Raw genomic sequence first — 24,680 nt, 5'->3', positions numbered from 1 at the left:
GAGAATGCATTCACAGCCATTACACACAGTGGGGGTTGTTCTATAAAGAGGGAAGGTCTGGTTCTGTTTTGCATTGATGAAAATCAGGAAAGCTAGAGAGGACCAGTTGAACATGAGTCTGTCTGTGGATCAGAGACAAGGAGTTGCCTTCTCCAGGGATTTGGATCCATGCTCCACTGGAGTCAATGAGGTCTTAGAAACACGGCATCAAACTAGGCTTGTTTTGCTTTGAACAGGACTCCACACCAAATTGACATTCTGAATGTATACATTTCTAGGAGTATATGGACCAGAGTCTAAAAATAATTTCTAGAAATCTTTCACAACTTACCCAAATGTAGACTAGAACCACTCATCACTGTTCTCTAGTTCATTTGCAATGGAATCAGAGCCGAGTTGGTTTTTTGTACTGGGAATGATATAGGTTGATGCAGATGCCTAGGGCCATCCTTCCTGTTCTAAACTCATAGACTAAATGCCCTTCTAGAACCAGATAGTCTCCTCTAGGAGGAGGAGAGAAAGTTACCTGGGACATTCTCTGGGCTGTATGGCTTCAAACAAAATGGAGTATTGTCTAGTTTGGGCTTCCCTTCACTGAATATCAAGGCATTTTTGCTATGAAAAATATTTCACTGTCACCCTAGAGATCAAACTCAAATGATCAAATCTGGTCAAAGTTAAAATTTAAAGATCAGCAAAGTATATGAATATGTTTGGATTTTTTTCCCTTCCAACATAAGTTTAAACATCTATTCTTTTTATAGGGCTTCCCTGGTGCCTCAGACGGTAAAGCATCTGTCTACAATGTGGGAGACCCGGGTTTGATCCCTGGGTTGGGAAGATCCCCTGGAGAAGGAAATGGCAATCCACTCCAGTACTACTGCCTGGAAAATCTCATGGACAGAGGAGCCTGGTAGGCTACAGTCCATGGAGTCGCAAAGAGTCAGACACGACTGAGCGACTTCACTTTCACTTTCTTTTTTATAGCTTAATGTATAAAAAATTATAGAATTTATTTTATAAGATACCTGTTCTGTACAAGCAAACACATTTTAAATTAGATTATCTGCCAGTGGTACTGATTTTGTACAGGACAGGCTGGAGATTCCCTGGTGACTCACACAGTAAAGAGTCTGCCTGCAATGCAGCAGACCTAGGTTCAGTCCCTAAGTCAGGAAGATCCCCTGGAGAAGGGAATGGCTACCCACTCCAACATCCTTTCCTGGAAAATTCCATGGATAGAGGAGCCTGGTGGGCAATAGAGTCCATGGAGTCACAAAGGGTCAGACACGACTGGTGTCTAACACTTTCACTTTCAGGCTGGAGATTAAGGTTTATTTACATATTTACACTATGCTGATACAATGAAGTACTAAAATTTTACATGCCAGGAATCAAAACAAGTACAGTTCTTATTAGGAAATAATGTATCTGAGGATTCTGGCATGACCATCTATAGCCAGTTAGAGAAATCTTTGCTAGATTGAAAGGCTGTGCCATTACAAATGGCCTTGTTTACACTGTACTTAGAGCTTCATGTACCATTTTGGACTCCTCATTAAAAAAGCATAAGTCATTTTTTAAAAGGAGTATAAATGGGAAATAATCCAAAATGGGAGACAAGATTATACAAAATAAATTCTACAAAAATGAAAAAAAGACAACACGCAAAACTGAATAGAATCCATCCAGAAAAGAGGCCAGTTGGCACAATCAGATGATTACATATAAATATTTGAGATCTATCACTGCATGAAAATGAAAGGAATTTTTATAGCTAAAGAAGTAAAATTCGACTTTTAAAAAAAGTTTAAAAACATAGCAAAAGATCAAAAAAAAGCAAAGGAGGTCAGCAGTGACAGCCATGTATTTTTCTCAACTATGGACTTGGCACATCAATAGGATTTATGAACACTATCACTAGGAATTTGGTTGTCCTGAAGGGAAAAAAATCTTATTTTAATTTAGAAGTAGAAATTCAGTGCAACCACTATAGTACTTGTGTCTTCTCAATGCACTGCATTTCTTCCCAGTGAAATGAAAAAAAGTTAAAGTGTTAGTTGCTCAGTTGTGTCCAACTCTTTGGGACCTCATTGACTGTAGCCTGCCAGGCTTCTCTCTCTGTGGAATTCTCCAGGCAAGAATACTTCCCTTCTCCAGGGGATCTTCCCAACCCAGGGATCGAACCTATGTCTCCCGCATTGTAGGCAGATTCTTTACAATCTGAGCCACCAGGGAAGCCCCCAGTGGTGCCTGGCAATACTAGGTGCTTCATGAATATTTGCAGAAACAACAGAATTGTTTCTGTACCTACTTCATCACCTTCAGGATGATGATGATATCTTAAGTACAGTTTAAACAAGGCCATTTGTAATGGCACAGCCTTTCAATCTAGCAAAGATTTCTCTAACTGGCTATAGATGGTCATGCCAGAATCCTCAGATATATTATTTCCTAATAGGAACTGTACTTGTTTTGATTCCTGGCATGTAAAATTTTAGTACTTCATTGTATCAGCATAGTGTAAATATGTAAATAAACCTTAATCTCCAGCCTTAAATATGTAAATAAACCTTGATCTCCAGCCTGAAAGTGAAAGCGTTAGACACCAGTCGTGTCCGACCCTTTGTGACTCCATAGACTCTATTGCCCACCAGGCTCCTCTATCTATGGAATTTTCCAAGAAAGAATGTTGGAGTAGGTAGCCATTCCCTTCTCCAGGGGATCTTCCTGACCTAGGGATTGAACCTAGGTCTGCTGCATTGCAGGCAGACTCTTTACTGTGTGAGTCACCAGGGAATCTCCAGCCTGTCCTGTACAAAATCAGTACCACTGGCAGATAATCTAATTTAAAATGTGTTTGCTTGTACAGAATAGGTATCTTATAAAATAAGTTCTATAATTTTTTATACATTAAGCTATAAAAAGAATAGATAACAGATGTTTAAACTTATGTTGGAAGAAAAAAAATCCAAACATATTCATATACTTTGCTGATCTTTAAATTTTAATTTTGACCAGATTAGAAAAAAAGGGGGGGGGGCAAGAAATGCAGATACTTCTTGAAATCAAAATCAGAGTTTTTGAAAGCATTCATTCAGTTGTGTTTTTTCCCCCCTCTAACTTTAAAACTTAAAAAAAAATCTTAAAATGTGATTTTATCCTTCTTTTTCTTTGCCTATAAAGTTTAGACCTAGAAATAAAATTTGACATGAGGAAAAAATCCAAACCACATGTATGCTTATTCTGTTCTTGGCTTCCCTGTACACAGCTGTCCTTTAAACTTGCAATGTAATTATGAGTTTGAATACTATGTTTGCCACTAATCCCACTAACGCACTTGGCCCTTCAGGCCACATGGAAATAATCTCTCTGGATGCCCTGGGTGCTTCAGCCATTGGCCTTGTCCCTAAGCTCCATCTGTGCCTCCTGATGAGCTGGACTATGATGACCCTTCCTGGGGAAACAGAAGAATCTCTCCCAAAGGCCTCTCCTTCCCATGCCTCTCCCTGCTAGCCCCTCATTGTTTCTAAAGCCTTTCCATTGTCATGGTTCAGTGAAATTCACAGGGTGACCCTGGGCAATGGGGAGGGGTGAGGAGGCTTATCTTCATTTACAAAAAGAAACCAAGACTCAGAAAGGAGGGCAATGGTTTATCCAGAGTCTCATTGATTTAAGTGACTGAATTATGACTCAAACCAAAATCTTCTGGTCTTCCGAAAAAAGACTTTAAAGGAGGATTGAACCACTGGATTAGTTTTAACTTCATAAAGGCTGAAACAAAAACACATTCTTTAATGTGCCCTATTAGAACTTACTTTGAGATATCATCTAGCTGCCTTGAGCATAATGTTCAAAATCTTTGCATAGAACATGACATTTTGCTGACATGAAGGGATGTGTTTACGTTATCTCCAAATATAAAAGTATGACAAAACTTGAAAGGAATTAAAATATGGGTCCTCCACTTTGTTAACTTTGCTAATCACCCTGACCACACTGTAATGCCTTAAATGTCTGGTAAATGTTTAATAATACTTGGGAAAGACGTAGCAAACCACCTTGAGGTTAAAGTTAAACACTATACAGACTAGTTTTATGAGACAAAGAGGTTCCAAATTCATACTGAAAGAGCAGATGACAAAAAAGAAACATTCTCCAGCAAAAAGGTAACAACTGACCTTGGGCTCCAGTACTGGATTGGGAATTTGCGAACCTCGATTTTGAGTTCTAACTCTGCTACTGACTAGACTGGCAAACCTCTAGACTTTTCTGGGATTTTACCAATAAAATAAAGAGATTCAAGGAGACAGAGAAGGGACTCAGCCCTACATGTACATGTATCCATTTTTTCCCAAACTCCCCTCCCGTCCAGGCTGCTCTTAATCAGCTATAGTCCAATACAAAATAAAAAGTTTAATAAATAAAATTAAGAGACTGACTACCAATCATTCTCAATTACTGCTCTGCATATCACTTTCGAAAGACTTCTAAAACTACAGATTCTCAGGCCTCCTTCTGGATACTCTGAGTCAGTAATCTAGGATTGGACCCAGGAATATTTCTTTTTAAAACAGTGTTCAGGTAATTTGATGTCTTGGCAATTTAGGAAGACTAGATCTGTCTCCAAGATCTCTTTCAGCTTTAACATTCCTGATTTCAACTGCATGGCACTGAACTCAGCTCATAAATCTGGACTCTACCCTCCAGGGAAACAGAGCCTCTAGAGCCAGTGCGATTTTCAACACAGCTGTCATAGCTGCTTCCTACCCACTGGTCTGCCGTGTTCCTCCGTCTTCTACATTGTTGTGGGCATTTTGTGTGTAGTTGAATGGATGCTAGAAAGAAGGAGAAAAAGGAAGAGGGGAAGAGGAAGAAAGAAGCAGGGAAAGATGGCACCCGGAGATAACTTGATGTGGTGAGATTTTTGTTACTTCCTTGAATACCTACGCTTGCCTACAGCACTAGATTAAAATCCTTTATCACGGCATTTGAATTAAAGTCTGGTCCCAACTCGCTCCCCAACTTCATCTCTGGCCCCTCCAAAGTTACTTTTGCCCCTGCTGTTCTAAATACACAGAGTATATTTTACAGACAATAAAGTTTTATGGGAGCCCTACCTATTGCTACCCATGAAATCTATTTTGTTCTTTAAAGCTCCACATGGATGAACCAATGTCTAATATGCCTCCAATTCTTGCTCCTGCAATTCCAAATGTTACTCAGGTCCTCACTAAAGCAATATTTTGGAGTACTGCAACAGGCTTCAGATGCCCCTCTCCCACTATTTGAGGTTAGGAGGCTACATACACACCCCTTCCTGTAATTATTATAATAAGATTTACAAAGTGTTTTGTTATATACCAAATATTTATATATATATAATTTCATTTGCTCTTGATGACATTTCTATGAGATATATATTATTGTTCACTCCTATTTTATAGATGATGAAACTGTAACTCAGAGAAATTTAATAAATTGATGATTTAATGATGGAGCAGAAATTCAAATCTAGATCCTGTGAACTTCAATCTTGTATTTTTCCTATACTGCATGCTGAGGCATTAGAAATAGCAGGTGCTCACTAAATGAATATTAAATGTTGAGTGCATGAATGACTGTAGAGAGCAGGCATCATGGCTCAGTGGAAACATGATGGTATTCCATGACAGAGAAGCCTGTTTCCATCTTGAATTTATCACTTGTTAGCCGGACAATGTTGAACAGCTTAACCTGCCTGAGCATCTCCTTTCTCATCTACCGCATGAAGAAATAATACTGTACATGTGTGAGCACATGTGTGTGAACTCCGTTGCATAAAATTCGTATATGTACCTTCTCCAGTGTGTGCACAGAGCAAGTACTCATTGTATGCTGGCTTTTTACTGTGTATGAGAGGCAGTCATTCTGTCTGTTGTGTCTGAGTTCTGTGCATATGTCTACCTGGGGTGGGTATGTTTATTCCCGAGAATTTAACCTCTCATCTTCAGAGAAAAATATATACCTATGTATATATAATGGAATATTGCTCAGCCATACAAAAAATGAAATAATGCCATTTGCAACAACACAGATAGACCTAGCGGAGATCATAATGAATGAAGTAGGCCAGACAGGGAAAGACAAATATCATAGGATATCACTTACATGTGGAATCTAAAAACGTACACAAATGAACTTATATACAAAACTGAAACAGACCCACAGACATAGAAAACAAGCTTATGGCTACCAAAGTGGAAGCACAGAGGGGAGGGATACATCAGGAGTTCACATATACACACCACTACATATAATGCAGATAACTGACAAGGCCTACTGCATAGCATAGGAAACGCTGCTCAATGTTTTTTAATAAACCGTAAGGGAAAAATATGATTCAGAAAAAAAGAATCTAAATCACTTTGCTAAATACTTGAAACTAACACAACATTGTAAATCACCTATACTTCAATAAAAAAAAAATCATTAAAAGAAATAACACATGGTCTAGGCTGTCTGGGTTCAAAACCTAATTTTCTCTCTTCTTAGCCATGTGAGCTTGGCCAAGTTACTCAACTTCTCCATGCCTCAGTTTCCCTCCATGAAATGGAGAAAATAAGTATCTAGCATAGTAGCTGGTATGTGCTCAACTGGCCTTTGTGCTTCTCAACCAAATGTACTAATAACTCTTTCAAAACAGGAACAAAAGGCATACTGTAACCCTGCTATTTCTATATGGATTAGTGGATAATGGTAATCAGATGAACATCTGGACAGCAGGTGAGAACTCACATTTTGTCTTGTTTTTTTATAGAAAAAAGAAATGGGAGTGTGCATTTTGTATTTAAACACAATGAGATATCTGTTCTCATGGATTTATGAATGGAATAGGAAACAAAGTCCTTTGACCTTCGCAGAACAGCTCCAGTTACTGCCTTTGACATTCTCACCTGACGATCCTGAATCTGCCTCTTCCTTTCCCCATCCCACCACCAAACAGAAAGAACAGGAAGGAGATAAAGGGTGCTGTCCTTTAGAAAGAGTTTTCCAGAATCAGAATTATTCCTTTTGAATGCTATGTCACAGGCTTTACTTCACCTGGAAAATCTCATACCTGTTTCACCATAGTTAAAAATTATAATGACAAAAATATATACTACTGGTAATGTCAAAACACATAAAGCAACATGTTATCATCTCTTTTATTCTCCAGTCTTGTATATAGTAGGAAGGAAGAGCAAAGGTATTTTTGACTATAGTATGGTAAGTAACGTGAGATCCATGTCCTCGGGAATCACTAGAAACCTGAGCTATTTATTGCAGAGAGAGAATCTTTGGAACTGTGGAGATTAAATTGCCTCTGGAAGATCAGGTATTCCTGTTACCAAAATAAACACCACCTGAGCAATGGCAAAGGCTTCCCAGGTGGTAGTGTGGTAAAGAACCTGGCTGCCAATGCAAGAGACACAAAAGAAGTGGGTTTGATCCCTGGGTTGGAAAGATCCCCTGGAGAAGGAAACGGCAACCCACTCCAGTATTCCTGCCTTGAAAATTCCATGGACAGAGGAGCCTGGCAGGCTACAGTCCATGGGGTCTCAGAGTTGGACAGACTGAGTGCACACACGCACACACACACACACACACACATGAGCAATGGCAAACAAGAATGAGAGTGTAACTATAGAAGAAGGCTTTTCTCCATATTCTTGCTGGAGTTCTGTTTGGTAAAGTAAAATAGGCAATTTTATAATTTCCCAATTTTGGGAGCCCAGAATTAAATCTACCATGTGTGTGCTTAGTCACTCAGTCATATATGACTCTTTGCAACCCCATGGACTATAGCCCGCCAGGCTCCTCTGTCCAGGGGGATTCTCCAGGCTAGAATACTGGAGTGGGTTGCTATGCCCTCCTCCAGGGGATCTTCCCAACCCAGGGATTGAACCCTGGCCTCCCGCATTGCAGGCATCTGGCCAACAGGGAAGCCCAAGAATACTGGAGTGGGTAGCCTATCTCTTCTCCAGGGGAACTTCCTGACGCAGGAATTGAACCAGGATTTCCTGCACTGCAGGTGGATTCTTTACCATTTGAGCTACCGGGGAAGCCCTACATCTACCATGCTAAGATGCTAAGTCACGTCAGTCATGTCTGACTCTGTGCGACCCCATAGACGGCAGCCCACCAGGCTCCCCCGTCCCTGGGATTCTCCAGGCAAGAATACCACAGTGGGTTGCCATTTCCTTCTCCAATGCATGAAAGTGAAAAGTGAAAGTGAAGTCGCTCAGTCGTGTCCAACTCTTAGCGACCCCATGGACTGTAGCCTACCAGGCTCCTCCGTCCATGGGATTTCCCAGGCAAGAGTACTGGAGTGGGGTGCCATTGCCTTCTCCCAAATCTACCATATGGGGTCTAAATATCAGTGCTCTAACCATTATGCATTGTTATACTGATACTTTCTCCTGGATGCTTCAAACTTTGGCTGATGTCCCTGGAGACAGTGTGGTCTTCAGCATCTTTCAAGCTTTAACATTGATTACTCTGATGACACTTCTCTGCACTGGAGACCAGAGGATCTGTCAAGCTCTTCTCCACCCTGCTCTCTGCCACTTCATCCCTGACAGAATTAGAGCTTATATTCTAGCAGCTCCCAAAGGCGAGCCCTTCCAGAGAGTCCACACAGTGGGAGATTTACTGTCCATGGGGATCCTACTGCCCTGTTCGATGGGCCTTCTTACAAGGACAACACAATGATAACAATAGACAAAAACAACAGAGGATAGACTATTCTCAGCATTTTAGATCCATTTAAAATGGATCTTAAATTTTGATTTTTAGTACTATGCTAGGTAGGTTCCCAGATAGCTCAGTGGGTAAAGAATTTGCCTGTGATGCAGGAGACACAGGTTTGATCCCTGGGTCAGGAAGATCCTCTGGAAAAGGGCAACTCACTCCAGTATTCTTGCCTGGAGAATCCCGTGGACAGAGGAGCCTGGTGGACTACAGTCCATAGGGTCACAAAGAGTCAGACACCACTGAGTGACTGAGCACAGCACAACATGCTAGATTAAGAAATGGTGCTCAGAGATAAGTAACCTGCCTGAAATCCAAGTTTATATCCACTATACTCCATGGCTTCTCTAGGATCCAGTGGTCCCTTATTAAATACTGATGCAAATGATCAAAACTAGGTTCCCCAATGCTATTTAGCTCCCCTCAAATATCATATCTTAGTAGAAACAGCATGGACTTTGGAATCAGATCTGGTTGTGAAGAGGCTCAGTTCCCTGCCAGCTTTGGGACCTTAAGCAAAGCTCCTTAGACTCTCTCAGCCTGAGCTTCCACACTTGGTTTTTTTTTTTTTCCCACACTTGTTGAAAAGGGATTATAAACCACTCACATGTAGAAAACCAAAATGAGTTAATGAATATTAAAGCACCCAAGACAGTGTTTTGAAGATGATATGCGTTCAATAAATATTAATTCCCTTTTTGTTCTTTTCTACTTAAATACACTGAAATTTCCCATATTTTAATAAGATGGTTATAATTTGGCTCATTGCATTAATCTTGAGGCCAGTGAAACATTAATGAAATTAGTATTTGCAGCGCTTCCAGTGATTGAAACTAATGGCCAACATACAACCTCCTCTGTTCAGGGGGTCCGATTATATTCTTAAGAGAGGTGTTGGTATATTTACAGATTATATTATAACACAATCTTGTTATTGCTCAGATTCTAAGACTTTCCTTTTATGTGGCTGTGCCTTTGTTAGAGCAGAGAAAGGACATGACTTTGATCCTGGTTCCAAAAAAAGCAAATTTCACTACAATAAACCAATCGAAAATTCTTTACTCTTGAATAGCACATCCCACTCCATGCCAGTTTTGGCAAGATATGATAAAGCTAAATGGCGGGTGGTGCTGGTTGTGAATTTATGATTTCTTTGCCCCTGAGCCCACCAGCTTCTGAGTTTCCTGCAGTTTTCCAAGTTCTCTGGATATTTCATGAGTGACATAGATTTTATTTTAAAAGCTGGTATCAACCTGCGTTGTGCTCCTGGGAGAGATGTGGTCAGATGGCAGGGGGAAGGAGTGACGCAGGTCTGGAAGCACTGGACTCTTAGCTCAAGACCTGCAGACCTTCCTGGTGAACAAACCAAATGGTTCAGTTGATAACTCAAGTACAGATTCCCCACAGGTATAGAACAGATTGTTTCTACTCAGGTCATTCTAATAAATGTCCATATATGTAGCAACTAGATAGCAGAGCATTTCAAATTTTAGATCTCAGAGACAGCAACAAGGACCTACTGTGTAGCACAGGGACTATACTCAGTATTTTGCAATAGTCAAGGCTATGGTTTTTCCAATGGTCATGTATGGATGTGAGAGTTGGACTGTGAAGAAGGCTGAGCGCCAAAGAATTGATGTTTTTGAACTGCGGTGTTGGAGAAGACTCTTGAGAGTCCCTTGGACTGCAAGGAGATCCAACCAGTCCATTCTGAAGGAGATCAGCCCTGGGAGTTCTTTGGAGGGAATGATGCTAAAGCTGAAACTCCAGTACTTTGGCCACCTCATGCGAAGAGTTGACTCATTGGAAAAGACTCTGATGCTGGGAGGGATTGGGAGCAAGAGGAGAAGGGGATGACAGAGGATGAGATGGCTGGATGGCATCACTGACTCGATGGACATGAGTCTGAGCGAACTCCGGGAGTTGGTGATGGACAGGGAGGCGTGGTGTGCTGCGACTCATGGGGTTGCAAAGAGTCGGACACGACTGAGTGACTGATCTGATCTGATGTGATAAGAGAAAAGCGGAGAAGGCAATGGCACCCCACTCCAGTACTCTTGCCTGGAAAATCCCATGGAAGGAGGAGCCTGGTAGGCTGCAGTTCATGGAGTCACTGAGGGTTGGACATGACTGAGCGACTTCACTTTCACTTTTCACTTTCATGCATTAGAGAAGGAAATGGCAACCCACTCCAGTGTTCTTGCCTGGAGAATCCCAGGGACGGGGGAGCCTGGTGGGCTGCTGTCTATGGGGTCACACAGAGTCGGACTCGACTGAAGTGACTTAGCAGCAGCAGCAGCATAAGAGAAAAGAATCTGAAAAAGAATATCTATACCTGAATCACTGTGTTGAACATTTGAAACTAACATGACACTATAAACTACAGTTCAACTTAAAAGAAAAGAGATCCTTTTAAGAATAAAATGACCTGAAAGTCTCCAGAAACGTAAGCCTTTCAAAAAAAAATTTTTTTTCAAACACACCCACACACCTTTTTGGAAATAATTCCATAAAGTTCAGTATGGCCTAGTGGTTAAGCCTATGAGTTTTAGCCTGGATCCAGACAGCTTGGATTAAAACCCTTACTCTGCTGCTGCATACTTATAGACTTTCTGCAAGATATTAAACTTCATTTTCCTTATCTTCAAAAATGGAAATAAAAACAGTACCTATTCGGTAGGACCATAAGGAGGTTTAAATAAGATAAATCATGCATAGTGGGATGATGAGTGATTTGTAAATTTTTCCTGCTATTATTTTAAGGGAGTTACAGATTCTGAAAGTCTCTTTGTAGATTCCAAGTTAAGAATTTCTGCTATGAAACGGGGGTAAAGTTAAAACCAGTTAAGGATAGCCCACCTACCATGAAAGCAACAAGAGGCTTTTCAAGTAAAAATATCAATAAAAGGGCGTTAAACAGCTAGGTCTGCTACCCTGCCTGGCCCTGCGCAGGCAGGACAATGAGTCTAGCCATGGCCCCTGTTCTTCCAAGGAGCACCAGCCTGTACCAGCCACAAGAACTTGGCAGCAATGGCTTCTTCTGCACTTGAGCAAAACAGCTTCTCGGCGGCCTGAACTTTACAAGGCTGTCGTTCTATTCCTGGCGTAATCTTTATAAGATCCCCGGTGTAAGAGAGGGCTGCTAAAAGGTTTTAATGAGAACACAAATAAGTACCTACTTTAAGGGCTGACATACAATAACCTCTCAATAACTGCTGTCTCTTTCCATGGGTTAGGAGACAGAGTAACTTGACTTGACAAACTCACAGCGCTGGGAGAAATTCCGCTGACACTCAGGGGAATGGCTAAGTTATGTAGTTTAACTAAATATGACTTGAAACAACAAGGCCTTTGAGTGGAATTTTCTTTGGGGATTATACAGAGGTTTTGCTACTGTGATGCTATTTTCTCTTAAGACTTTTGCTTGTGCTTTAAAGTACCCTATTTAATCCAAGTAGACTCTTCAGCCAAATTAGAACTATTTGACATTGGAATATCTAGCAGCCAGTAAGTTCAGATACATTTGTCTTTCGTAGGAAGTAGCCATGAATTGAATAGTCCCTGAAGGTTCTGTATCATATTGTCTTGTCCAGAAAGACGATCTCAGAAGCAACAGGATTAAAGTACTTTAATTTCTGTATCCTCAGCACCTAACACAGTTCTGACACCATGTATAGGAATAATGACTATTTATTCAATGTATATGCTATATACAGACTTCAACATCACTTATAGAAGTCTCTCTGTTTAACACAGGTTTTATTGCCGGACCAGTGGAGGAGGAATTAACTATGCAAACAGATGCCATGGCTGATACTATGGGCAAATTATAGCTCAATAGTATTCGGGAGAACTGACTCTTCCTAATGGGGTCTCTTGAGCTATTGAGCAGCAGAATCACCATTGTATTTGCAGCAAGACTCATCGATACTTCTCCAACTGGTCTTACCAAACTCTCTGGGTAGGTCCTGTTGCATGTGACCTCAATTCAGTTTCAATCATAGTGGTGTGAGTAGATGGAGGCGAGAGAAAAAAAAAAGGAAATATCTAAGTAAACAGAATTCAGTCATGTCAAAAGGAACAACAGGGCAAATCACAATCAATAAATAATCCACTGACAATGCCATCCATTTAAAAGTATCCATTTCCATAAGCCCGTGCAGGAATAATGACATAGACAAGATGCCAATGACAGCAGTGCCAATGAATTACTGTTTACTGGGGATTTGTTTATGGAGGATTGTCCTAAATCCTTTCGCATAGCTTATTTTACTTCTTCCTCACAACAATCCTGGATGGAGAAAACTAGTATTTCTCTCCCCTTTTTATAGATAAGAACACTAAGGCAGAGAGAAGTCAAGTCAGTTACAGATCAGAGCTACTGTCAAAGCACCAACATCAGACAAATCTTTTTTTTAATCATCATACCAATATTTCTCATTGTGTGGCCTTAGACAACTTGCCCCAGAATTAATTGGTTGCTTGTTAACTGAATAGTTCCAAGTCTTATCCAGAGCTACTGAATCAGTCTTAAGGATGAAATTCCAAGATGCCACATTTAAAAACAATACACATACAGCATTTCTGATGCACACCATACCTTGAGAATCACTGTGTAGTGTGGATTTCACAGAATGCTATTGCTACATGAATCGGAATGAATAAAATGATTCTCATTTCACTGTCAAGGCCCTACTTGTAAGAGTGAAAACACATCACCATATTTAAAGAAACACTGACATATTCTCTACCACCAAAAGAGGAAACTCAAGCTGTTTCTCTACTGAACTGATAACATAAATTTGACTGCCTTTGAGGCTTGGAAGATAGATTTTAGTTCTACTCTGTCTTCTGTCTTGCACACAAGCCTTAATTTCCCATGTGTAAAACAAAAATGTCTGACTAGATCAAATATTACGAAAATTCATCTTTTATTAAATATCAATTACCAATTATTGTTTTTTAAAACAAACCCCATTTATTACTTTGGAAAGAGCAATTTTCTTTAAAAGGGGTTTAAAAAACCTTTTTTAATACCTTGCCATTAAAAAATGAAAGAAAAGTCAAGAAAGAAAAAAAGAAAAAAAATCTGGCAATAGTGTGTATTGAGAGATTTATAAACATTTAAGCTGTTTGGCCTTGTAATGGTATTTCCTAGAATTTTGCTTAAGTAATTAATCACAGATGCAGATTAAGATTTCGAAAACAAAGATGCTCAAAGAGCTATTATTTATTATTTATAACAGCAAAAGGCAGAAAGTTCAACTGAGTAACAGTTGAAAGAATAACTAAGTTATTTTATTTTATCTAAAATGGATTCAATGCCACCATTAGGATATCAGGTTTTCCTGGAACACTAGATGATATGGGAAAATGCTTATTTCAAAGGCAAAGTGAGAAATGTAAAAAAAAAAAAAAAGGATTATATATAGAGTCCTGACAGTCACTTGGTACTCAGCAACAGTAGGATTTATATAGCAATAAACATGTCTCAAATATTCAATCTTTTGGACCTAATATTTTTGTTCACTTGTGTATTTACATATATGCGTGCATTTGAAAATGTGTGCGTATCTGTGTGTGTGTTTTAGAAACTTATACAGGAAATAAATCAACCTGTTTGAATGATGCCTACCCCTGGATGCTACTGTTGCAGGTTATTTATATATTGTAATGCATATTTTCTGTGGTTCTGTTTTTCCACAAGGAACATGTGTTTATTTTGTGCTTAGAAAAATATGTTATTAGAAAATAATTCAGTGAGAAACTACTTTTGGAAGTATCTTTATGATGCAAAATGAAGCATGTCTGCATGTTCCTGGCTAACAAAGAGGCCCCTGAGGTCCCATCGGTGGTGAATTTGGCAGTAATTGTGCTGTTGGGGAGCTCTGAACTCAAATGTTGCCATTATGAGCTTGGGCACACAAGGACATATTGGAAGTGGCAGGCAGTGTCAGCTTCCGCCAAAAGAATGGTCACGCAAATGTGTGCTTTTGCCCAAAAAGGAAAGTAACGTGGCTGTAACTGGATATTGTAAATAAGCGGTCAAAGGATCCCTAAAGAAGCAATATCACATAAGCCTCCTTACAGCATATTTTTCCTTCTGGGATTTGTGTCAGGCTCACAGACATGAAGGCAGCCAGGAAATTGTTATCTGTTTATCTCTAATTTCTTTTTATAATTGCACATGCCAGCAATGGGAGAAAATACTTCTTTTAAAGAAAAGTAAAGTTGGCAGTAAGCCTTCTGAGTTCTTAAAAGACCTTAACAAACCCAAACTTCTACTTATCATGGAGTTGTCATACTTATCCCCATCAGCACTTTATTTTCAACTGACTTTGAGCACATGCATAGGTATGTGTGTATTAGAACCCTGACTTGGCCTCAAATCTTGGCTCTGCCAATAGCTTTATGCCTGGGCAGATTTCTTAGGCTCTCTACATCTTGGTTTTGTTATCTGTAAATGTAGACAGCTTGATGCCACACAGAGTTCTGGGAGGTTAGTTGAGAAAATGAGAAACAGGGATGGAGCACAAAGCTAGGCAAATGGCAAAGATGAAATACAAGTGAATTTGAACCCAGTTCCCTCTCAGGAGACAGCAAAATGGTTTCAGGTCTCTCAAAAGCATTTCAAGGGACTTGCCTGGCGGTTCAGTGGTTGAGACTTCACCTTTCAAATTGGGGGGTGTGGATTCGATTCCTGTGCTGTGCTTGGTCACGTCTGACTCTTTGTGACCCCATATACTGCAACCCACCAGGCTCCTCTGTCCTTGGGGATTCTCCAGGCAAGAATAATGGAGTGGGTTGCCATGCCCTCCTCCAGGGGATCTTCCCAACCCAGGGATCAAACCCAGGTCTCCCGCATTGCACGCAGATTCTTTACCGACTGAGCCAAAAGGGATGCCCAAGACTACTGGAGTGGGTAGCCTATCCCTTCTCCAAGGGATCTTCCCAACCCAGAAGTGGAACCAGGGTCTCCTGCATTGCAGGTGGATTCTTTAACAGCTGAGCTAACAGGGAAGCCTCAAAGTGCTTCTTGGCAGTGGTGGGATCCTTGGTTGATCCCTGTTGTTTTCTGCTTGAACAACAACTAAACTTTGGTTGAAAATTCTTTATTGATGCCGGTGATTTTTGTTCAGGTAATGATGGTCACTGGTGAAAGGCAAAGCAATCCATCTCCTTCTACAGAGTCAGCTTTGTTTGAGCAACACAATAACATCTATTCAGAAAAGTACCCATCTCTTTTTTCTTTTTAAATATTGAGGCAAACTTCTCAGAGGTTTCTTTAAGAGACAATGGCAATAAACACGTTTCAGCCTCTGTTTTGTTTCACTGTAGGCTTGGTGTGTGGTTAGATTATGCAATGAAAGCGAGCTTGACATTACAGATATTATTTAAAACAAACAAAAACTACACAGAATAATGTTGATAATTCTGTATTCATTATTCATTATCCTAATAAAAACACATAAATGTCTGAAGAGAAACAGACTGTTATCCATTAGACCTTCCATCTCCTACTAAATAATAGTGGTTAATGGAACAGCCCTAGTCAAAACCAACTCTGATTTTAATAAATCTGATTTTAAAAGATATCACCAGATGGGCACTATATTAACCTTGTGTGATATTTTCAACCATGATGACTAAGAGTTCTATCATTTTTCTATGGGTGCTCTTATTGGGGGAAGAGAGACCATTTATGGGCACATTCTCCTTGTTTGTTCCCTCTTGAAAGGAAGGCTACATCTACATGCAAGTCAACATACTAATAAAAAGTAAAGATAATCAAATTAGTCAACAATCTGGAATAATGCTCATTTTTATAGTTCCAGATGCGGATCTTCACTCAGATAAAGCACAACTATTTTATTTCTTTGTCAGAACTCCCCAAATTAAATATTAATATCAATAAAATACATAAATACTCTTATCACTGTGTAAGTACATGTATATACATGTATGCATATGTTATGGGATGAGAATCCAATTAAGTTTTGTGAACATTATTTCAGTTACAAGTTATAATGCTTGTATTACATATTTTTGTGTGTAAAAACACCTACACCCATATACATATATACCCATGCACCATTAAACATGACTTTTTACATTATTTTGTATACTTGACCTCATTTGATAATAACAGGAACCACAGTCTAATTGAAATAGACTGTGCCTCTGCCATGAAACTAAGTCAGTTAATTAATGACTTTAAGAGCAGTTGATTTACAGGACTATCTGTCCCATAGCCACACTAACTGAGCTAATTAATGACACGTGTCCTGTGACGTTTGTTAAATTAGTGAATGCTCTTCCATTAAAAGGCACACAGTAAACAATTCCTTTAAAGGGCGACATTGTGATAGATTAAATATTTCACTCAGATACATAATATAGATGAGCAGATCATCTCTCTTACTGTTATACAGAACACAGGTCATATGAGCACATAGCACTTGTTCAATAAAATACTTTTAATGAATAAAGACATGAATGTATAAATAAATACCTTACCTTCTTATGGTAAAATATTTATGTATCTAAAATCTAGAAAAAGCAAAGAATTAATGTGCATTTATCCCTTATTTTAGCTAAAAATATTACCTTTCTCTTTACGGTTATGCAAAGCAAAAGCAATTCCAAAGTGTGAAAATTATGAGTTTTTTACTCTGTCACAGAGTTATCAAAAAGAGTTGTTCTCATGATCTGTACACTATGTATGCCTATTGTGGTGGCTCTAGTCTGACCCACTGACTATTTCAAAACAGAAATTGTGAGTGTGTATTAGTTGCTCGGTTGTGTCTGACTCTTTGCAACCCCGGAACTGTAGCCTGCCAGGCTCCTCTGTCCATGGAACTCTCCAGGCAAGAATACTGGAGTGGGTAGCCATTCCCTTCTCTAGGGGATCTTCCTGACCAATGGATTGAAGCTGGGTCTCCTGCATTGCAGGCAAATTAGAAGACTTTAAAGTGAAGGGTAAAGTTTTCATCTATTTCTTACTAACTGCAGTAATGATCAATTATTTCAGAAATTAAGCTCTCAGTAAGCACAAAATGCGATTCTGTATTTTAAGGACGTTTATATTTTATTTTTCCTGTAATATTAATACATTATTGTATAGCTTAAAGTCCACCCTTAGTTGATATAAGATCAAAATGGGAAAAAACCAAAGTACCTCAACCAATAGCTAAATAAGAACCCTAGAGTGTATACTCTCCCTGATGGTTATCTTCTAAAAATAGAACAAATATTGGGAACAATTTCTGTGAAAACAGAGTGCTGATTTTCAGCAGGTGGGTTAGTATTTTTAATATTTATGAGCACCATTTAATGCAGAAGAAGCCTACATTTCCTGAGTAAAACATATATAAGAGGCCCTGTCTATATTCATTCAAGGTTAAGGGCAATTTCAGCTTCCCAGAGGCTCCACAATAGCCACTTCAGAGGAGGGCTGGGTTGTTTGCCAAGACTGAAGACAATGGCCTTTTACACTGATAAAATCTACTGTACAATTTTTTATTAATGGGTTTTTTAAAATAGAAATGGAATGGAACCCTCAATTACATTATTGATCTAAGACTCCCTCTATTTCATATTAGAAATTTGCTTGAAAAAATGGAAACTAAGGAATAGGGGATTTCGAACACAGGTTCTACAATCTGAGGTCACCTGGACGTTACCTGTTGCTCTGTTCCTCCCTGTTCTCTAGGAATAATTTTGATTTTAAACAGGAGCAAATTTAGTGGCCCTTCATCATCATTCTGGGAGATGGCATCATGCCACCCTTCCCATGGTCACTTTGAATATATGCCCATCTCACTATTGTCTTCTTCCCTGGTTTATCGTGCCTGTACTCCTTTCTGAGACTCCAGCTCATATAACCATCAGATGCAAGCTTGGATGCTCTGTTCCTATTCTATCCCTGAAATACAAACAGGTTTACAGACCTTGGGGCTTTCCTGATAGCTCAGTTGCTAAAGAATCTGCCAGCAATGTAGGAGACCCTGGTTTGATTCCTGGGTCGGGAAGATCTGCTGGGGAAGGGATAGGCTACCCACTCCAGTATTCTTGGGCTTCCCTTGTGGCTCAGCTGGTGAAGAATCCGCCTGCAATGTGGGAGACCTGGGTTCGATCCCTGGGTTGGGAAGATCCCCTGGAGAAGGGAACGGCTACCCACTCCTGTATCTTGCCCTGGAGAATTCCATGGCCATGGGGTGGCAAAGAGATGGACACAACTGAGTGACTTTCACTCTACAGACCTTCCTGGGGTCATATGATCTAGACCGGTGATCTCCAATCTAATGGAACAGCACATTTCTAAATGCAAACCCTGTAATCTGGTATTTATTTTTAATAAGCTATATTCTTGCATTACTAACCTTTGTAGAAATCTTTATCCTTTCTTGTCTCACAGACTTGATAAGTTAATTACACTAGTATAAGGCAAAATGAGAGAGTTTAAAACCTGGAATGAGCACTTTCATTGGGATAAAACAGAGATTGGTAGGACCTGGTGACAGGTTGGTGGAGGAGGTAGGTGAAAGCAAGAGCAGTGGACAACCCAGTGGGAACTGGGGAAGGTTCTATCTGGCCAGGAATGATGGCAGTATCATCTACCAACTGGTATTTGGGGGCAAAACATACTAGGGTCCTAACAAGTGGTTCAAAGCAGGTGATTCTTAGAAATACATGCCCAGAGTGTAGGCAAGACAGCTTAGTGGAATGTGAAAAGAAAAAAGTGTATTTTTTTTCTCATCCTCTCAGAATTTATCTTTGTAGTGTAGTACATCATGAGAAATGCTGGGCTAGAAGAAGCACAAGCTGGAATCAAGACTGCCGGGAGAAATATCAATAACCTCAGATATGCACATGACACCACCCTTATGGCAGAAAGTGAAGAGGAACTCAAAAGCCTCTTGATGAAAGTGAAAGAGGAGAGTGAAAAACTTTTAAGTTGGCTTAAAACTCAACATTCAGAAAACGAAGATCATGGCATCTGGTTCCATCACTTCATGGGAAATAGATGGGGAAACAGTGGAAACAGTGTCAGACTTTATTTTTTGGGGCTCCAAAATCACTGCAGATGGTGACTGCAGCCATGAAAAGAAAAGACGCTTACTCCTTGGAAGGAAAGTTATGACCAACCTAGATAGCATATTCAAAAGCAGAGACATGACTTTGCCAATAAAGGTCCGTCTAGTCAAGGCTATGGTTTTTTCAGTAGTCATGTATGGATGTGAGAGTTGGACTGTGAAGAAAGCTGAGCGCCAAAGAATTGATGCTTTTGAACTGTGGTGTTGGAGAAGGCTCTTGAGAGTCCCTTGGACTGCAAGGAGATCCAACCAGTCCATTCTGAAGGAGATCAGCCCTGGGATTTCTTTGGAAGGAATGATGCTAAAGCTGAAACTCCAGTACTTTGGCCACCTCATGCGAAGAGTTGACTCACTGGAAAAGACTCTGATGCTGGGAGGGATTGGGGACAGGAGGAGAAGGGGATGACAGAGGATGAGATGGCTGGATGGCATCACTGACTCGATGGACGTGAGTCTGAGTGAACTCCGGGAGTTGGTGATGGACAGGGAGGCCTGGCGTGCTGCAATTCATGGGGTTGCAAAGAGTCGGACACGACTGAGTGACTGAACTGAACTGAACTGAACTGAATATGTTTGTATCAATGAACTGCATAGGTTTTTAAAATTACTGCTAGTTTCTTTTATAATATTAATTGTTAAATGTAATTTTACACATGACAAGTCTGAAATCTACATATGATAGATGAAACATAAAATTTGATGCATGTGTGTGCTAAGTCATGTCTGACTCTTTGTGACCCCATGGACTTTAGCCTGCCAAGCTCCTCTGTCCATGGGATTCTCCAGGCAAGAATACTGGGGTGGGTTGCCATGCCCTCCTCCAGGGGATCTTCCCAAGCCAGGGATCGAACCTGCATCTCTTGAATCTCCTAAACTGACAGGCAGGTGTTTTACCACTAGTGCAACCTAGGAAGTCCTGACACAAAAGAAAAGAAAAGCGGGAGGTATTTAACAAGTGGTTCTGGAACACATGATTAACTACTTGGAAATAAGGTAAACTTGGATCCTCATATTAAAATAAATTCCAGAGGCTCTCCTGGGGGCTCAGTGGTGAAGAATCTGCCTGCCAGTACAGGAGTCATGGGTTCGATTCCTGATCGTGGAAGAGCCCACATGCTGTGGATTAACTAAGCCCATGTGCCACAACTATTGAACCTGTGTTCTAGCGCTAGGGAGCCACAGCTGCTTTAGACTTCATGACCTAGAGCCTGTGCTCCCCAACAAAAGAAGCCAGCACAATCAGAAGCCGGTGCACCGCAATGAAGAGTGGCCCCCGCTCGCTGCAACTAGAGAAAAGCCTGGGCAGCAGCCAAGACCCAGCATAGCCAGAAATAAATAAATGAATGAAGTGTAAAACAAAAAGCCCAGTTATTTTTAAAAATAAATAAAATAAATTCCAAACTGATTAAAGAATTATGTAAAAAATGAATTCACAAAGAAAATATGGCTAAATATTTATCTGTTCTTAGTACAAAAAAAAAACCCCTCATATTGTTAAAGCAGAGAAAGAAGTTACAAGAGAAAAACAAACAATAGATCTAACTACATAAAACACCGTAAACAAAAGTAAAGAAGAACTAAAAAGTAGAATATATAATTACCACAAATGTGAGATAAAAAAGATTTGTATCTAATATGTAAAGAACTTTTACAACCAATGAGAAAAACTATACACCACAAGAGAAAAACAACTAATACGCAAATAGGAAATTCACAGAGTGGCTAATCTTCTTAATTTGGGGGAAAATTAGAAACAGCTTAAATGTCAAAAAGGCAAATATGAAATTAAAACATGAACTGTATTAAGGCAGTATATGTGCATGCATATAAATAACGTTTGAAATAATATGAAATGATATGGGAAAACACTCATTATAAAATGTTAACTTTTTAAAAAGTTGAAGTAAAAGTATATGAACCACATGACTGCTACTAGTACCATATTACACTGGAAGAAAATACCTAAGAATTCACAGTGGTCATTTTGGAGAGTGAGGAGGTTATGAGTAATTTGTATTTGCATTTTTTTATATTTTCAAAAGTTTCTATAGTACACATGAATTGTTTTATAATAAAATTTATTGTAATAAAGGAAAATACGAGGGGGTTAGTATGCCTTGATTGTAAATATTCTGCAGATTACAAGGCAAAGAAGTTTAAATTAATAATGCTTCCCTGTTTGAATAAAATAAAAGGACTCCTCAACAACAGAACATGGTTAGATTCTGTGAAATGATACACGTTTCATATTTGACTTAGGGGCAAGCCATGACTGTGCTATGCTTTATTTTAAAAAGCTGTATGTATTAAGGCAGTTTCCCGTAAGGCAAGTTGTTGGAGAGAGAGCACAGCAGAGTGGTCAAGTGTGGGGGCTTGGGTGTGCAGCAGCCTGGGTTGGAGTTTTCACTCCACCACATAGAGCGCAGGAACAGTACACAGGTGACTCCCCCACTGAAAGCCTCATCCAACTAACTAGATCCTATTAGAGTTTCCCCTACACAGATGCCTTATCAACCTCATTTTCTAATACCTGAGTGGTGACTTCAGATGATTATTCATGTCATCTAAACTGTAAAAGGAGAACTGATAGTAAGAAATGGATAGAGATCTAGAAATAAATACCCAGGGATACTGGAGATCAAACCAGTCAATCCTAAAGGAAATCAACCCTAAATATTCATTAGAAGAACTAATGTTGAAGCTGAAGCTCCAATACTTTGGTCATCTGATATGAAGAACTGACTCATTGGAAAAGACCCTGATGCTGGGAAGGACTGGGCAAGAGGAGAAAGAGGCAGCAGAGGATGAGATGGTTTGACAGTATTACTGACTCAACGGACATGCATATGAGCAAACTTTGGGAGGCAGTGAAGGATGGGGCAGCCTAGTGCGCTGCTGTCCATGGGGTCGCAAAGAGTCAGAGACGACTCAGTGATTGAACAACAATAACAACTGAGCATATTAGCCGTGGCTTTCTTCACTGGGTGCCTGTGCTCCCAGCACGACAATGTATATAATCTGTGTATATAAGCCATGGTCCTTAGCAACTGCAATTAGATCATGATCAACAGCAGAGTCACATTCTCTTGTCACATCACGCATAAAAATGTGAAAGAATCTTGCTTTTTAAATATACATATGAGGGAGAAAACTAGGCAACTGTGAGTTTTTACAACACAAAATTCTTTGTTAATTCTGTTGACATTTAGTAAATGAATACTAGTTGCGTCCAGGCAGGAAAATCCCTATTTATTTCTGAAAAAAATACTGCGATTAATCAGTGTCTTCTCTAAACATAAACAATAGTCCCGCCAAAGGGAAAATGTATCATGACATGAAAGGAAAAAAATTTGTGACATCAGATAGCTCTATACTTAAATAAAATGAAATATAATAAGACTTCTCTTTAGTTACAAGCATCTTCAAAGATGAACTCTGCAGGAATAGATGGTCATTGTTTCTACGGCATGTTTCTGTCATTCGATAAGACAAGCTAATTTAACCAAAGACAGAAACCAGAAATCTACTTGTATAGGCAAGTCAGTCCAATGTAATATTTGTTCTGGTGGCATTTTGTTAATTCCATCACTCAACCTCCCTTCATCCCCAGACACAGTCACCACATAGCATATTCCTCATTCCCACAGCAGGACACATATGATAATTGAAGAAAAATGTATTCATTTATTCACCCGTGGTTTCATTCCTCTGAAAAAGAATTTTGAACCCTAAGAAAAACTTGTCTTCTAAATTTTGTATAAAATCAAATTTTTTTACATTATTCCTAAAGACTTATTTGTATAGAATCTCTTTATTCTTTTCATAGTTTTTTAAGTTAATCTATATTGATCACTGTATATTGTCACCCTGCTTATTTAACGTATATGCAGAGTACATCATGAGAAATGCTGGACTGGAAGAAGCGCAAGCTGGAATCAAGATTGCCGGGAGAAATATCAATAACCACAGATATGCAGATGACAGCACCCTTACGGCAGAAAGTGAAGAGGAACTACAAAGCCTCTTGATGAAAGTGAGAGTGGAGAGTGAAAAAGTTGGCTTAAAGCTCAACATTTAGAAGATGAAGATCATGGCATCTGGTTCCATCACTTCATGTGAAATAGATGGGGAAACAGTGGAAACAGTGGCAGACTTTATTTTGGGGGGCTCCAAAATCACTGCAGATGGTGACTGCAAGCATGAAATTAAAAGACGCTTACTCCTTGGAAGGAAAGTTATGACCAACCTAGATAGCATATTCAAAAGCAGACATTACTTTGCCAACAAAGGTCCGTCTAGTCAAGGCTATGGTTTTTCCTGTGGTCATGTATGGATGTGAGATTTGGACTGTGAAGAAGGCTGAGAACCGAAGAATTGATGCTTTTGAACTGTGGTGTTGGAGAAGGCTCTTGAGAGTCCCTTGGACTGCAAGGAGATCCAACCAGTCCATTCTGAAGGAGATCAGTCCTGGGAGTTCTTTGGAAGGACTGATGCTAAAGCTGAAACTCCAGTACTTTGGCCACCTCATGAGAAGAGTTAACTCATTGGAAAAGACTCTGATGCTGGGAGGGATTGGGGGCAGGAGGAGAAGGGGACGACAGAGGATGAGATGGCTGGATGGCATCACTGACTTGATGGACATGAGTCTGAGTGAACTCTGGGAGTTGGTGATGGACAGGGAGGCCTGGCATGCTGCGATTCATGGGGTTGCAAAGAGTCGGACACGACTGAGCGACTGAACTGAACTGATATTGATCACTGCCATGACCTTTTTTCATTTTACAGAACTAAGTGAATCAAAGTCATGTAGTT

At 39.8% G+C, this 24,680-nt stretch overlaps 1 protein-coding gene and 1 long non-coding RNA gene across 21 annotated transcripts in view; one reads left to right on the top strand and one right to left on the bottom strand.

Annotated features, from left to right (window-relative positions):
• Positions 1–24,680, bottom strand: part of PDE4D (phosphodiesterase 4D) — a 1,602,952-nt gene that overhangs the window by 248,977 nt on the left and 1,329,295 nt on the right. The window lies entirely within an intron of this gene.
• Positions 4,615–24,388, top strand: LOC109574796 (uncharacterized). Its single transcript, XR_002183139.2, has 4 exons — positions 4,615–4,918; positions 6,686–6,765; positions 12,529–12,733; positions 23,759–24,388. It is a non-coding gene; the product is annotated as an uncharacterized lncRNA (long non-coding RNA).

This window comes from Bos indicus, chromosome 20 (genome assembly GCF_029378745.1).
Source record: "Bos indicus isolate NIAB-ARS_2022 breed Sahiwal x Tharparkar chromosome 20, NIAB-ARS_B.indTharparkar_mat_pri_1.0, whole genome shotgun sequence".
Classification (NCBI taxonomy): domain Eukaryota; kingdom Metazoa; phylum Chordata; class Mammalia; order Artiodactyla; family Bovidae; genus Bos; species Bos indicus.
The sequence above is the reverse complement of the archived record's forward strand: the minus strand, read 5'-3'. Positions and strand labels throughout refer to the sequence as shown.